The sequence below is a fragment of the Malaclemys terrapin genome, chromosome 9 (assembly GCF_027887155.1).
Source record: "Malaclemys terrapin pileata isolate rMalTer1 chromosome 9, rMalTer1.hap1, whole genome shotgun sequence".
NCBI classification, from domain to species: Eukaryota; Metazoa; Chordata; order Testudines; family Emydidae; genus Malaclemys; species Malaclemys terrapin.
Genome location: NC_071513.1, coordinates 81,754,052 through 81,769,397, shown reverse-complemented (window position 1 = coordinate 81,769,397; position 15,346 = coordinate 81,754,052). Strand labels below are relative to the sequence as shown.

The 15,346-nt window shown below is 43.7% G+C and overlaps 1 protein-coding gene across 1 annotated transcript in view; it reads left to right on the top strand.

Annotated features, from left to right (window-relative positions):
* PLCH1 (phospholipase C eta 1) overlaps nt 1–15,346 on the top strand; it is a 172,355-nt gene that overhangs the window by 65,230 nt on the left and 91,779 nt on the right. The gene's annotated exons all lie outside the window — the stretch shown is intronic.

The following is a 15,346-nucleotide window of genomic DNA, read 5'->3' as shown; positions in this document are numbered from 1 at the left end:
ATCCCACATCGCTGGCACACTTATTTGGCGTGACCTCTCTCCACTGAAATCAAAGGGAGTTTTGTCTTTGACTTAAATGAGGTCAAGGCCAAGCCCTTTGTTGCCCATTGCTCTGACTCGCACACGTGATCTCAGTGATTCCACTGACATCAGTGGGTTTGGTTGTTAGAGTAAGGGCTGTGGGATTGGGCCCACATATGTAAGTTCCAGGTCCTGGATTTCATAACGTTTTAAATGACTCATTTATAAAACTTCAAAGAAAAATAGACTACATGCAATGCTAATTAATGTCCTTCTTCATTATGGGTTACAAATGTTGCATGAATCATTATTGCCTGGAGTTATAAATAAATTAAATGAGAAACTTTTGGACGCATCATGTTCAAACAATAAGGGACAGTTATGTAATATGACTTCCTTTAGCTTGACATTTGTCTTGTATAGTTATTGCAGGTGCTTTGCTGTGTTTGCTTCTCTTCATCAAGCAAACAAGGTAATTAATGCTTATTACATAGATCCAGAATTAGAATTCAAGAGAAGCTGGCATCCAATCCTGTGCCTTTCCTCTGGCTAAACTGACCAGGCCTGGGACACTGGCAAAAGTAGAAATGAATATGGCTATTGCTCATTGTATTGGATGCATTAGTAAGATTTCTTCCTGAATTACGAGACGTTGCTTGTGGTGTGCCAATGTGAGGTGTTTTCGGCTGTGAAGCAGGACAGCCTGTTGAACATGGCTCCTGGGACAGGCAGACTGCTTTTCGCTTCGGGTAGGTTTTTTAACTTTTTCACACTGTGAACTCTGCATTTAGCAACTGTCTCCTTCATGGATGCACTCCAGAATCCTTTCCTCTGATTCTAATAGTGCCTCAAAGGAGATGCAACTGTCATTGGCATTGTTGAGGACTCTTTACCAGTGACTAAGCAAATCTACTTCAGTGGAAGACCCGTGGCAAAGCACCCAAACCTACAGTCCTTATCCAGTTCTCAGGCAAAGTACTTTGATGGGAGTTTGCCCAAGTAAGGACTGAGTATAGAATTCCCAATTGGAGCCAAGGAATGGGAATGGGATTCAGATTCCCAGAAAACTGCTTGTGATCAACATTTCTGATGAATTTTCTTTGTGCTGAGTGGGCTACAGAGCACTACATTTTTGTCCTTGGGGAAGCTTAAACTTTATTTTTTTTAGTCTTCTTACTCTGAACTAACTCTCTGCTGTGTTGCTAGAACTGTATAGATGTACTGTATTTGCACTACAGCACGGCACACTAAAACGGCAAAGGTGACCAGACTGAAATGAGAATGGTTTAACACTTTAAGTAAACCACTAAATAAAGAAAAATGACCAAAGCACTAATTTATCAGTGCAACATAGGGCCCATCCACGGGGGTTAAATGCTTCCACTGCATGGAACCACCACGCTGCCAGGACTGAGATGGCACTCATGGGGAGAGAAACTCCAGTGTCCTGGCCAACACCTTACCTGGCCACCCGTCACCCTTGGGCCCACCTCTCTGGCTGACACTGTAACCTCTACTCCATGCAAGGGCCCCACTCCCTAGCTGATACCATACCCAGCCACCACTAGGGTTGCCACCTATCCAGGGTTTCCCAAGATCATCCCTTTTTTGAGGCAGCTATCCTGCAAAATCCGTAAGGGTCCTCATTACATACTGCCAGCTGTGCAGTTTTATGAGCTCAGTATCCTCCCGGATGTCTTGGTTTTTTTGTACCCCAGAGGTGACCATGCCCAGGACCTGCTTCCCAGCTGGCACCATATCCAGTCACCACCAACCCACCTTGGGATCCACTCTCCTGGCTGACACTCCCCTGCCACCCTCCAGCCCCCTCCTGGGGCCCATTCCTCTGGCTGACAGAGTACCTGACCATTCACTCCTGCTTCCCCACTCCTGGGACTCATCCCCCTGCCCCTGGCTGACACTGAGCAGCGCAAGATCCAGTCCTCACCCATCCTGGAAATCAGAAACTTCTAGCATTACATGGTATAGGAGAGAACATGTGACCCTGAGCACCAGTAAGGGAACATGGGGAAACACATAGTCAAATGGCTATGTAAAAGCTTCCATCTGTTCTAAGGCTGTTGGTCTGTTCCCCTTGCAATGAAGATGATTAAGCTGTGTAAACTTCTTAACTGTGTGTGCAATCTTTGCTTGCAATAATGATATGCCAATGTGTTACAATGGGTTTTGGCAGCTGGCCATGCATGCAATTAAATGGTTGTGTCTTTCCACACTAGATAAAAGGTTTACTAAGTCTGCAGCATTGATAAAAGGTAATCTGGAGCCATACCACATCAGGCTGTAAACACATCAGATCCCACACACTGAGGCTGTGCTGACCTGGTCAGTTCCTGAAGGCAAGAGCTTTAAGAAAAACCCAGTATGCTTTGGGAAGTGATGGGGATTATTCTGTAAGTGGCAGTCTCCCCTGTAAGGTGGTCATCAGTTTCCCAGCATTATGCTAGAAAGCATCCAGCTGCTGGAGATGCTTCTTTTTGAATGCAATGTAAAACAGAGTCCTGATGATTTGTGGCCATTAGAGATCCTATGGCACTTTTTTTTTTGCAACTGTAGAGGTATTAGCCTTAATGTCCTGGCCAAATACCAATGTTGGCAATTACAGTCTGCTAAAAAAAAAGGGGGGTGGGGTGGTAAATCTTTTTTTGCCACAGTATAGATGATTGTTCTTTGGATAGCTAAGAGCATAGCTGGTCAGTTTCACAGACCAGCATTTTCACAGCATGGTGAAAATGTTAAATGCCATGATTTGCAAATAAAGCAATCATATAAAACTACAAGTGATCAAACTTAAAGAATTAAATAATTTTTAAAAAATTATAATTTCAGATCTAATTCTGTACATCAGCGCAGATCAGTTGGTGCTCTTTGAACCTTTACCACCATAGTTTTGTCAGGTCTCTCCGAATCAACATTTTTGAATATATGTAAAATTATGCACAAAAATGCTGATTTCTTTATGCGGTTACCCATTTGATTCACACACATTTGAGGTTTTGTGTGTACAAATGGTTGCAGTCATAAACTTTGAGGGCAGTTAAGCTACTTGGCTCTGATTTTCAGAAGTGTTCAGCATTACCACTGCATTTGAAGTCAGTAGGACAGATGGGTGCTTAGCACTTCTGGAAATCAGGTCATTCTTTTTGTTTGGGATGGAAGCATTGTCTAACAATTAGAACATGATAGTGAAAGTCAGGATTTCTGTGTTCTGGTCTTCTCTCTATTACTGACTTGCTATGTGTGCACTGGGCAAATCCCTTAACTTCTCAGTGGACTCAGCTGTAAAATAGCATAATCATACTTGAGGGATAGCCTAGTCTCAAGGAATGAGTGTGGGTTCAGAGTGAGGAGTTCCTGGGTTCTAATCCGAGTTCTGCTACTGACTTGCTATGTGTCTGTAGTACTTAATACTTAGAGTTCATTAATTAAGTGTGTGCACTTTGAAAACCTTGCAGTGAAGGTGCTGCAGAACTGCAAAGAATTATTATTACGAAGTGTAAATTTAGATGGTTATTTTAGGTAGGGTGGTCAGGTGCCTAGTTTTCAACTGGAAAGTCTGGTTGAAAAGGGAACCTGATGGGGTCTGGTCAGATATACTGACCGGAAACCCAAAGTCCAGTTACTGCAGGTGAGGGAAGCGGGGAGGCGCCGGGTCTTCACCCACACCAGCTCCTACTCAGCTGGGGCTGCCTCCTACCTGCATCCGGCGGCTGCAGCTCCTAGCCCTAGCTCTGCAGGTGTAGGGTTACCATATTGGAGCCCCTGAAAAAGAGGACACTCCAAGGGGCCCCAGCCCCGCCCATTCCCGGCCCCGACCCTGCCCCAACTCCACCCCTTCCCTGCCCCGGCCCCGCCCCAACTCCGCCCCTTCTCCAAAATCCCTGCCCCAACTCCGCCACCTCCCCTGAACACTCCACCCCCCTGCGCCACCCCCTCCCCTGCTTCCTGCAAATCAAATGTTCGCGGGAAGCCTGAAACAGGCAGGCAGCAGGTAAGCTGAGGGGAGGGCAGGTGGGGGAGGGGGGCGAGAGGAGATGCGGCCCAGTCTGGCCCCCCTGGCCGAGTGGCTCCCTCCGGCGGCCGGCCAAGAGGCTCTGGCCCCGGCAGCTCGGGCCCGGCTCAGGCCCTGGGGCGCTGGCCGAGCACTCCCATCCACGGTCGCTCCATCTCGGCTCGGGGCCTGGTTCCGGCCTCCGGCCAGTGGCCAAGCACCCCCAGCCCTGGCCGAGCTGCGCTGGCCAAGCAGTGCCGTCTGGCGGCCGAGCACCCCCAGCCCCGGTCGCTCCGGCCCAGCTCAGCTTGGGCCCCGGTTCCGGCTGCCAGCCAGCGGCTGAGCACCCCCGGCCCCACCAGCCCGGCCGAGCAGCTCCGACCCGGCCCTGGCCGAGTGGTGCTGGTCGAGCATCCCCGGTCCCAGCGGTTCCGGCTCGGCTCGGGCCCCGGTTCTGGCCGAGCGGCTCCGGCCCAGCCCCGGCCGGCAGCCGAGCCCCACCGGCTGCGGCCGAGCAGCGCCGGCCACTGGCATCCCAGCTTGCAGCTGTCTCCTCCCGGGCTACGGCTGCTGCTGCACTGGGGAGAGTGGTGGGAGCCGGGAAAGTTGAACCCTGGGGAGGAGGCGGTCCCCTTACCATGCCTCCCTATTTTACTGGACATGTTTGGCTTTTTGGAAATTCCTCCCAGACAGCGATTTGAAGACAAAAAAGCCGGACATGTCTAGGAAAATCTGGACGTATGGTAACCCTATGCAGGTGAGTCCCTCCTGACCCGGGGAGGGGGTAGGGGTAGGAGGGGAGAAAGCAGTGAGCGACTGTGGGAGAGATAGGAAGAAAAGTGGATGGGGGCAGGGCCTCGGAGGGAGAGGTGGGGCAGGGTGGGGCTTCAGGGGGAAGAGGTAGGGTAGGTTCTGGCACTCCTTTTGGAGTGTCCGGTTTTTAAATATTACCAAATTGGCAACCCTAATTTTAGGTTGTATGTCAACATTATCCTCTGCAATTGTAAAAAAGGCTTTAGCTACATAACTGCCATTGAATTTATTAATAGGAAGCATTTATAGAGCACTGTAATTGTGCACAGCAAAAACATCATGTAATATTTTCAAAACTGAGAGATGGAAAATCAAATCTTTAATAATTTTGATCACAGAAGTTAGTTCCAATATTACATTTTAGGTAAATCTATTTACACATCCTAGTTTTCCACTGAATTATAAATATTTGATTGAAGAGATGGAATTAGGAAATAGACTGTGAAATAGTGATTGGTGTTATGTTAGTTAAAGCACAAGCAATCTTCATGATTAGGGGTTTGCTATCTGTTCACACAGGGGCCTCTTTAGGTCAGAATTCCAGATGAGACACTGTAAACTGAACAGTTAATATGCCCTTGAGTGAAACATCTTGTGCACTGATCTCCAGTAAAGATAAAGGACCAGACTAGATCTTCGTTACATTAGAGTAAATTCAGGATCACTCTATTAACTTTGGCGGTACAATTCTGGATTTACACTGCCGTATGTGAGATCTGAATGCCCCCCAGTCCCACGAAAATGTTGATATTTAATTATATATAAAATAATAATACATGGGCATGTTTAACTCAGGAACAGGGTGACGCTTAAAGATCTGGCATGCTCATTATTTAAGAGTAGTTTTGAAAGCCTCTCAGTCCTCCCCAATGGCTGCTTTTTGTTCAATGAAGGATGGTCATCTTCCTGTAAAGTCACGTGCTGGAGCCTCCTACTGGAACGTGTGGCACACTGTCTGCAAAACGAGGGAAGCTGCCTCAGCATGGATCCTCCTTACACAAGCTACGCTGTTAGTTGAACAGCTGTGATATGGGATGCAGTTACATGCATCTTGCTTTAATTTGGTTGTATAGTCTCGCTTTTGTGAGTGGAGCAGTGATCGATGTATCCCAACAGCAAACCCATCTTAACAGTGAGGCAAATCTGAGGAAGGGGGAAATTACCAATTTTCTCTAAAATATTTGGTTCATATCCTGGGTGAGTCATGTAAATGAGTGCAGGGTCTTCCAGGCAGAGACCAGAAGCCTGAGTCTCCCCTCCCTTGCACTGGTATAAATAAGACATATTGATGGTAGTGAAAGGAGATTCAGGCCCATGCATAGGTGGTGGATGACAGCGGGTGGCTTAGTCTCCCCCCAACCCCAGTCTGTCTCTGCCACAGTGTAGTGCTGCCAGAGCAGTCCAGAGCATTGCTCCAGCACCTCATATACAGGACAGAGCTAAGCTCTGGCACTTCAAAAATAGCCCCAGCACCCTCGCTGCCTGCCCGCTTGAGAGGATTCTCTTCCTAAGTTGCGAGTGGACTCAGTCATTTTGTACTTTTTCTGCTTCCTCAATGAATGAAACACCCTCAAACTGCTTCAGGTGGGCCTTGCAAATGTTTCCAGCATGGATACATGTGATTACTAACTTAGGACATTTGCCCAGCTTTAATGAGGATTTTATGAATTTTACAAAACTGTGAGTTCTTGTCTATCTTGTTTTCATGGACTTCTAAGCAGGTTTGATTAAATACAGTGGAAGAGGCTTAATGGAAGGTTGTACAAAGGATTGGAAGAATTGTTGCAGAATGAATTTAAAAAACCGACTGATAAAAACTAGTCCTGTACAGATAAGGTTACCAGTGAGATTCCCTTGGGACTGTTTCTGAGGTCTTTGGTTTTTTGTTACATAATCAACAAGAGACAGAGATAACAATCAACAAACAATTTGATGATATCAGTAGTAAGCTGCATTATGTTCTAGATATTAGTGCTATTCTATGGAATTTAGATAAACTGTGCTCTTTGGAGGAAAAGTAGCAAATGGCATTTAATGGGACTGTGGTAAGTGCAAAGTTAGAGCATACTGGCAGTGCAGAAATAGCTGCAAAATAGTATGATGGGCATATAACACAAAAATTGAAAGGAGTTTCTTTATCAAGTGAATATGTTTTTGCAGTGACAACCACAATGTCTGATGGTTTGCAATGTGGAGCCTGAGTTTCATAATGGCTCCCCATGAAAACAGAGGAAGCTTTGCTTTTTATTTACAAATTTCTACAGTGCCCATGACAGTGGATGCAAAGCTGTAATGTGCCTGGCTGTTGTTGATGCTGGAAAACAGTTTGCATATATAATCCCTACTTTTCATACGCTGATCACTTCCCAAAACATTCCCTTTTGGGATAACATTCCCCCTTCTTAGTCATTGCTCAAGGTTGTTTTCTGGTTTGAAGTTTTGAGCAAAATGACCTTCAGCCATTTTGGAGTTGAGAAGATAAAACAAAACATGATGTTCCAAAGGTTAAAAAAATTCTAATCTGATTTTTCTAAAAACAGGAGACTGGAAAAGTGTCTGTGTGCGCAAGGCACTGTTCTGAGATTCAGCGGATCTGGACACAATGACTGGCTCTGTGGCCTTGGGCAAGTCTCTTAAGCTCTCTATGCCTCAGTCCCCCGAGAGTAACAGGGGGTGATATTAATAATTATCTTTGTCCGTCTTGTCCATTTAGATTGCAAGTCCTTTGTCTGTGTCTTACCATGTGTATAGCACCTAACACAGGGGTGGGCAAACTTTTTGGCCCGAGGGACACATTTGGGTGGGGAAATTGCATGCAGGGCCATGAATGTAGGGCTGGGGCAAGGGGTTGGGGTGCGGGAGGAGTTCAGGGTGCAGGAGGGGGCTCAGGGCTGGGGGTTGAGGTGCAGGAGTGGGTGTGGAGTGCGGGAGGGGGATCAGGGCTCAGGGCAAGGGGGTTGGGGTGAAGGAGAGGGTGTGGAGTGTGGGAGGGGGCTCAGGACAGGGGGTTGGGAGCTCAGGGCAGAGGGTTGGGGTGCAGGGAGGGTTGGGTGCGGCAGGGGGCTCAGGGCAGGGGGTGGGGGTACAGGGCGGGGTATGGAGTGCAGGAGGAGGCTCAGAGCAGGGGGTTGGGCTGCGGGGTTCAGGAGGGGTTTGGGATGCGGGTTCCGGCCTGGCGCCGCTTACCTTGAGTGGCTCCGGGGTGGCAGCGGTGTGCAGCGGGGTGAAGGCAGGCTCCCTGCCTGCCCTTGCCCCACGCTGCTCCCAGAAGCAGCCAGCACCACATTCCTGCGGCCCCAGGGGTGGGAGGTGGGGGGCAGAGGGCTCCGTGTGCTGCCCTTGCCTGCAGGTGCCTCTCCCAAAGCTCCCATTGGGCGTGGTTCTCTGTTCCCAGCCAATGGGAGCTGCGGGGGGGGTGGTGCCTGCAGGCGAGGGCAGCGCACTGAACCCTCTGACCCTCCCCCAGGGGTCGCAGGGACATGGTGCCGGCTGCTTCCGGGAGCGGCGCGGGGCAAGGGCGGGCAGGGAGCCTGTCTTAGCCCCACTGCACCAAGGGGCTGGCAATCCCACAGGCCAGATCCAAAGCCCTGATGGGCAGGATCCGGCCTGCGGCCCGTAGTTTGCCCATCCCTGGCCTAACACAATGGGGTCCTGATCTCTAATTTTACATGTTACTGTTATAGAAACAAAATTTTAAGGCCTAACACAATGGGGCCCTGATTTTAAGTGCTACTGTTATACAAACAATAAGAACATAATTGAATGTTGAAAAATGGCATGATCCAGATTCAATAATATCAGGGATTAATTTGGCCCTTTGCTTGATTTGGGTTAAAAACAATTTACAAATATGAAAGATACATGAGGGCTCTGCTACGATTCATTTTAGAAGTGTCTAATGCTGTCACTATGCCTTTTTCTGCCTAGCTTGAGTAGATGGTTGGGAATGGTGGGAAATGTATCTCTTCCCCATCCAATTTAACACAAGGAGGTGTGAATGTCAAGGTCTAGGGCCCTGTTAACCTTAGAGAAATTTGCACTAATGTAAGATGTAGTTGCAATGATACAAACCTCTAATGTGGATGTGCTGCATAAATGTAAACTGGGGTTAAACTGGGGATGACTTAATCACCCTGCTATTCATCAATGCAGTGTTTGCACTAGTGTAGCCACATTGGTGTAGTTACACTGGTGCAAATTTCTCTAAGGGTTTATCTATATGTAAAATGCTGCTCTAACTATGCCAATACAGCTAAAGGAGAAAAACAATCAACAAACAAAACCTCCCCCTCCAGTGTGGATGCAGTTCATATCGGTAAAGCTTATTCCAATTCGGAAAACAAAATAAGCAATACCAAACACCTTAATACTAGTATAAGTGCACGTACACTAGGACTTTTATCCATATAGCTATGTCAGCAAAACATCACACCCTTAACTGACGGAGTTATATTTGTAAAACTTAAGTGTAGACCAGGCTTCATTGCGGTATGTTATCACTGCAGAGTTAACCTGGGCTCTTACTCAGTGGTAACCCTGCTCCTGTCCACACACAAAAACCTCTCATCTGAGCGTTAGTGTTGCATTCAGCCCTGGGTAACTGACCAGTCTTGGGATATAGGCAAAAGCTTGAGTGATGCTTTACCTCATGCCGGTAACACACCCACTTTGCAGTGAGGACGCAGGCTAAACTACTCCAGTGCTGATAGTCCTTCAGTGTCTTCCCACAATTCCCCCATGGCACCCAAAAGAACAGACAAGTTCTTCCACAATTCACTGGGGAAGAGCCATATAGAGCAGTGCAGCAGCACAAAGAACCATGGGACATGCCCCCAGAAATGAAATCCACACACATGGGTGCGTGCAGCAGCAGTGAAGACACTAACTCGAGCAGGGCTTTGCAATGTGGCTGCTCACACCTAGACTAACACAAGCCAAGTGCTCAGACTCCTGTGCCAATCACCTTGGGTTAGCTCTGCAGTAAAGACATACCCATCAAGAGGCCCTAACTGGGACAATTTCAGTATTAATATTATTAAACAGGATATTTTTCATTCTTGTTTTTTTAAAAGAAAAAGAAATGTAGTTTGGAAAATAAATACTGACGCCTGACAATATTGAGTTGACATATGCCTGCAGCCCCAAAAACCAGGATATACAAAAGTAAAGCGGAGTAGAGCAGAGCTGACATTGCTATCAGAAATGTAATTTCTGCATTTTGTGACTGTTTGTGGTTTTAACTTCACAGCTCTAATGTTGCATTAATGGGGTTTTCTACTTTTCATTTAGAAATACAGTTTTATATCCTCTTTCATAATTATACTTCCCATTGTTTGGTAGTGTTCTTTATAGCTCTCCTAATCTTTTGTTCCATCAGACAATTGTAACATTAATAATTCCATAAAAACTAGGCATAACAGTAAGCCTCCTTTTTTAGCTTTTGGATTGTGATTTTAAATGTTGTTGTTGTTGTTTTGTTTTAAAGAAACTTAAATTTCATGGACCCCCCCTCTCCCCCAAGAAAAAGCAGTTTTGTGGTCAATATAGTATAAAGTAAATTCGTATTCTTAATTATTGGAGAGGTAATCACTGATAAATACTAGATTGCAGGACTGAAGCTAATGGAAGAGTTGTGTGTATATTTATTAGCTTTATGAATGCATACATCTTACTGCATTTCATTTTCAAGGACCACTTAAGGGTTAATTGTCCAAACGTGACACATTGGTAAGCAACAATTGCGCAAATTCATCCTTTGGAAACAAATTGGCCTTAACCGCAGCACTGAAATTGAGTTGAATAGCTCATTATTTAAGAGCCAGATACTATGCCACCCCTACTCACATTGAGTAGTTCATTACTCCATGAGTAGTTCCACTGAGGTCACTGGAACTACTAGAGGAGTAAGGTACTATTCAGTGGTAGTGTTGGAAAATCTCTGGATTTTATTTAGAGTTCTGGGATATTTGGTGTTTTCCTTAAATCTCTACCTCCAGGAGTCATGTGCTTACATGAGAATCTCAGCTTTCATTAAGAAAAAAAAGTGCATTTCTAATCTTCATGGTTGAACAGGAAAGCTTGAAAACGAATCCTAAAGGCCAAAACATCAGATAAATAATATGAACCAAACATTTATTATTCTTTAAATCTCATGATTAAGTCAATCTCTTAATTTTTGCGGGGCCTGACCAATGCATTTTTAGTGTTTGGCATAGTCATATGGGTAACTAAAGAATGGCAGAATCAGGTCCTTATGTTCTATGTAACCCTAATATCCTAAATCTGGATTTCATTTTAAATTTCATACTATTCCCATTATTATACTGTGTTCTAAATCAATGTATAGTAGCAATTATAAGAGTCTGATTATAGTTGTATAATCATGCCTAAAGATGGTCCTCCCAAAAACGGTGCTTTGTCCTGCCAACCTTGCTCATGTGATGGTCCCATTCACTTACATAGGAAAGAGCCTGTAGGACAGAAACATTTTGGGCCCTTGTTAGATGTTTTGTGCTCTTGCTGTGTGCTGCGGCAGAGGATGGTGGAGACAGGAGAGTAGCACAAGGAACCCTTTGTTTTCAGTAAGTTCTCCACAGTGTTACTCAACATTCGAACCTGCTGTGTGCAACCTACAGTCACACAATAGGAGTCAAAGTCAAGGGAAGTCCACAGCACAGGTGCTTATCTTAAGATTTCACTCATGATGTCAGGAAGGTTTATTTCATTAGAACTGGAGCAAAACTGAGTTTTGTTGTTGTTTCATAAGATTTGGTTACATATGACCTAGGGAATTGTTTTAAGTTAATTTGAATATTATGCAATATAAGATGCTTTATAAAAGATTTACAGTGAAAATCTTTATGTAATGCTGCATATTGCAGAATGTTAATTTAAGGCCACATTGTGATTAGCCCTCAGGTGGCTACAGAGATGGGAGGGATGTGGCTGCCACATGGGCCAATTATTGTTATTGTCCTTGCAATCACGGGGGCACAGAGGCTGCTATAGGGCCACAGAGGCTTCCCTGGGGAAGCGTGGTGTTCCAGGGTAGCACTACCGCCCCTCGTCCTCTTTCTCCTCCTGGCTACAATAAGCCCAGAAGCAAGAGTCTAGGAAAGTTGGCCACCAGTTCAATATATGCTTAGGGTAGAGGTCAGCTGCCACCTATGCCCATGTTCTCCTTATTGGAAGGACAATCCTCTGTACTCCTCATGGAGTGGAGCCTCATGGGACAAGGCCAAAAAGGCAGGTTTAGGGCTTGATCCTGCACCCATTGAGGCCAATGGCAAAATTCCTGATGAGTTAGGGAAAAAGTTTCAAAAGCACCTACGTCACTTGGGAGATTAAGTTCCATTATCAAAAGTGATTTAGGCACTTAGGAGCCAAAGTGTCTTTGAAAACTCGTACACAGTGGGACTTAGGTGCCTTTTGAAATGGGTCATAGATCCTAAGTCACTTAGGCTCTTTTAAAATTTTATCTTTAGTCCCTGATCTGGTTCCCACTGAAGTTAATGTCAGAATTCCTATTGCCTTCAATGGGACCAAGACCCGTCTTTTAAATAGAAGCAGGATCTGGGCCCTTGGAGGCACAGAGCTACATAATAAATAATTTTCCTCTCCCTATGCTACTAAGTGTTCCTTTATAGGCAAAGGAGGGGAATGTGTTTTTAAATGAGATGTGAAAAAGAAATCAGGCTGAAAAGGCACTGAAACTGGTAAAACGGGGAAAACCCTGGGTTTGATGACAAGATTTTACATAACACTATTGGCAACAGATGGCTTCACCCCAAAGGGCTGGGGGAAGGAGTCAAGTCATTGGAAATTAAAAAAAAAATGCAGCTTAAATTGTTTATTTTCGGATTACGTTAGATTAAGTTAAAGGTTAAGAGAGGCTTTCAGTGAAGGGGCTGCATGGGGTAGAAAATGAAGCTGTGGTGGGGCTGCCAGTTTTTAAGACTGAGGGAAACCCCGAAAACATGATTTCAGTGTTGGTCGTAGCATGCAGCAGATGGGGGTGTTACAGGAAGTAGCTTGTGCACATTCGTAGTAAGAAGCAGTCATACCCAGTGTTCAGCTGTTATTGCTTTTTATGGAAGGAGCCTATCTGCTCTATGTATGAAGTGGCTGCCACATTTCATTTTAAATAAACAAGCTCTTCGGGATAGGGGCTCTTTCTTTACCTGATCTAAAGTGGCATGGGCACCAATGCACCATATAAATCAGAATAAAATACATATTTTTAAAAAGATTGAGTGGGCAGGAAAAGCATTTTAAAATCCCAATATTTTTGAACCACATCAACTAAAAAGTTCCTGTGTAATTTAAATAATTTTGAAACAAAACAAATAATGGCAGACATGTAAGTTGAGCTTGTTAAATCAGATGACTTATGAACTGCTGAAAAACAGGGTTTATATTAGAAATGGCTGATGATCAGTAACTATAACAATAACTTTATCTGAGTGACTCAATATAGGGCTTGATGCTAAACTATTAGTTTATTAAAGATCTGATTTGATGAAGGGATAAATTAGAACTGGGTTATATGGAAGGTAGTGTCGGCTGATGTTGGGTGGATTAGAATGCTTTTTGAACATAAGGCCGCGTATAGATAGTGCTCAGAGTTTCAGCTTAGTGTTCCCAGTTCAGCAGCTTTGATTTATTCAGCAGAGGGAAGCAGTGTTTGTCAGGTGGAATAAATATCATCAGCCTATGTACAAGCTTTCAAGTAACATCTGGACTCCTGTCGTGATCAAATGGCTTCCCTCCTGGCATCTGAGATGTACCATGTGGTAGGAAGTGTAGCTACTTCACAGAGATGCCGGCTGGCACAAATGGGTTTGTACCTGGTTTAGAGTTTAATACCTGAAGTACCTTTGAAAAGAATTAGAGGATGTGCATATTGTTGAGAGTGTTGATTGCAGCTGTGATAATTACTGTAGCAGATGTTGCCGGTGCTCTGATCTTTTTTGCTTTATGAGATTATTTGAAAAAAGACATAATGTTGTATGATCAGTTTGGGTATAGAAATGAAATAGATGTAATTTAAATGGCAAATAACATCCCAATTGTCTTCTAAATATTAACAGATGTTTTTGCATTATTCATTGTTTAAATTTCAATATTTCCTCTTTTCAGAAATTCTTTGCATTCAGAATTACTATTTTCAATTACTGTGTAAATGTTCTCATTCTACTTTTATAAAATATGTGGTCTTTGATATTTATTTTTTATCTTGATGCAAGACCTTTGTTACATCAGATTTTATGTCACTGGATTTTTTAAAATGTTCATTCAGTTCCAGGTTTAAATAGCCTATAGCTGATTTTTCTAAAGTTGAAAACCATGTGTAAATGAGGAATATTTGCATAAGCTAGAATACAGCTTAATGTACTTGCCTGGCCTTCTTGAATCCTAATGGTGAGTGACTGTTAAGTCTTGGTTCTGCTTTTGTATAAGCCTTGGATCTACTGATTTGTTCATGCTGTTCACAAAATAAAACATAGTTCTGCATGTAATTGTCAGACTTCTTGTGATGAACCTGAGTAAACAGTTAAGCGCCAGTCAATACAATATCTGAATATTGTGTGTGTGTGTAGTTTTGAGTGTAAATATTAAAGTTCTGAAATTAATCACTCTCTGTTAACTTTGCACAATGGTTGATTTTTTGTTAATACTTAACACAATAATCTAATAATGATGATCATAGTCTGGTTATAAGGAATCTTTTCTACTCTCAGATTAGTAGACTGTCAAAAGCAAGTTCTCAAAACCTTTTAAATCAATAGGGGTTTTTACAGTTATCAGTTTTTCTTTGCTTCCTTTTAATTTGAAATTAAAACTTTATAGCTTGTTTGCAATACATTATATTAATGTTTTATTTGCATTTCCAGATACAACAAACTATATCATCTTCTACTGATAACATTAAATCCCTTCTCAGCAATACAGAAATTAAGTTATAATTGAGAATCCATTTTCAAACATCATAAAAATGCATTCCTAGCCCTTTCTCATCCCCTAGAATTTTTTTTCTATAATGGAAAAATGTCTTTACTTTCTTAAAAAATTAACACACCTCTTCATTGGAGAGTAATTTTATCCTTTCTTCTAGGATTGCTATATAGCAAAAGTAGCACACCCATTCCAGAATTGGTAGTTTATCTAGAGTAGCCTACCACTCAAAAAACACTTGATTATCTAGAACAGTAAACTCACCACAGAAAAGTTTGTTTCCTTAAAGCAGCATTTATTTTCTAAAATCAGTTGCTCTTTTAGAGTAGTAAAGATCCTTTCCCAAATAGCCTATTTAGTTACGGGAGCATACCTCTTCCATATGTCAATTTATCGATAATAGCATTCCTGAGTTCCCTGTTTCTCTAGTGCTTCATTCTTAGGCATGCGCCTTTATTGGATGCCTGTATCCTATTCAGTTTTTATTGAAGGGTGTAAGTTCTGTTTTGCTTGTTTAAAAGATTATAATTAGCATATTCAAAAGCCAAC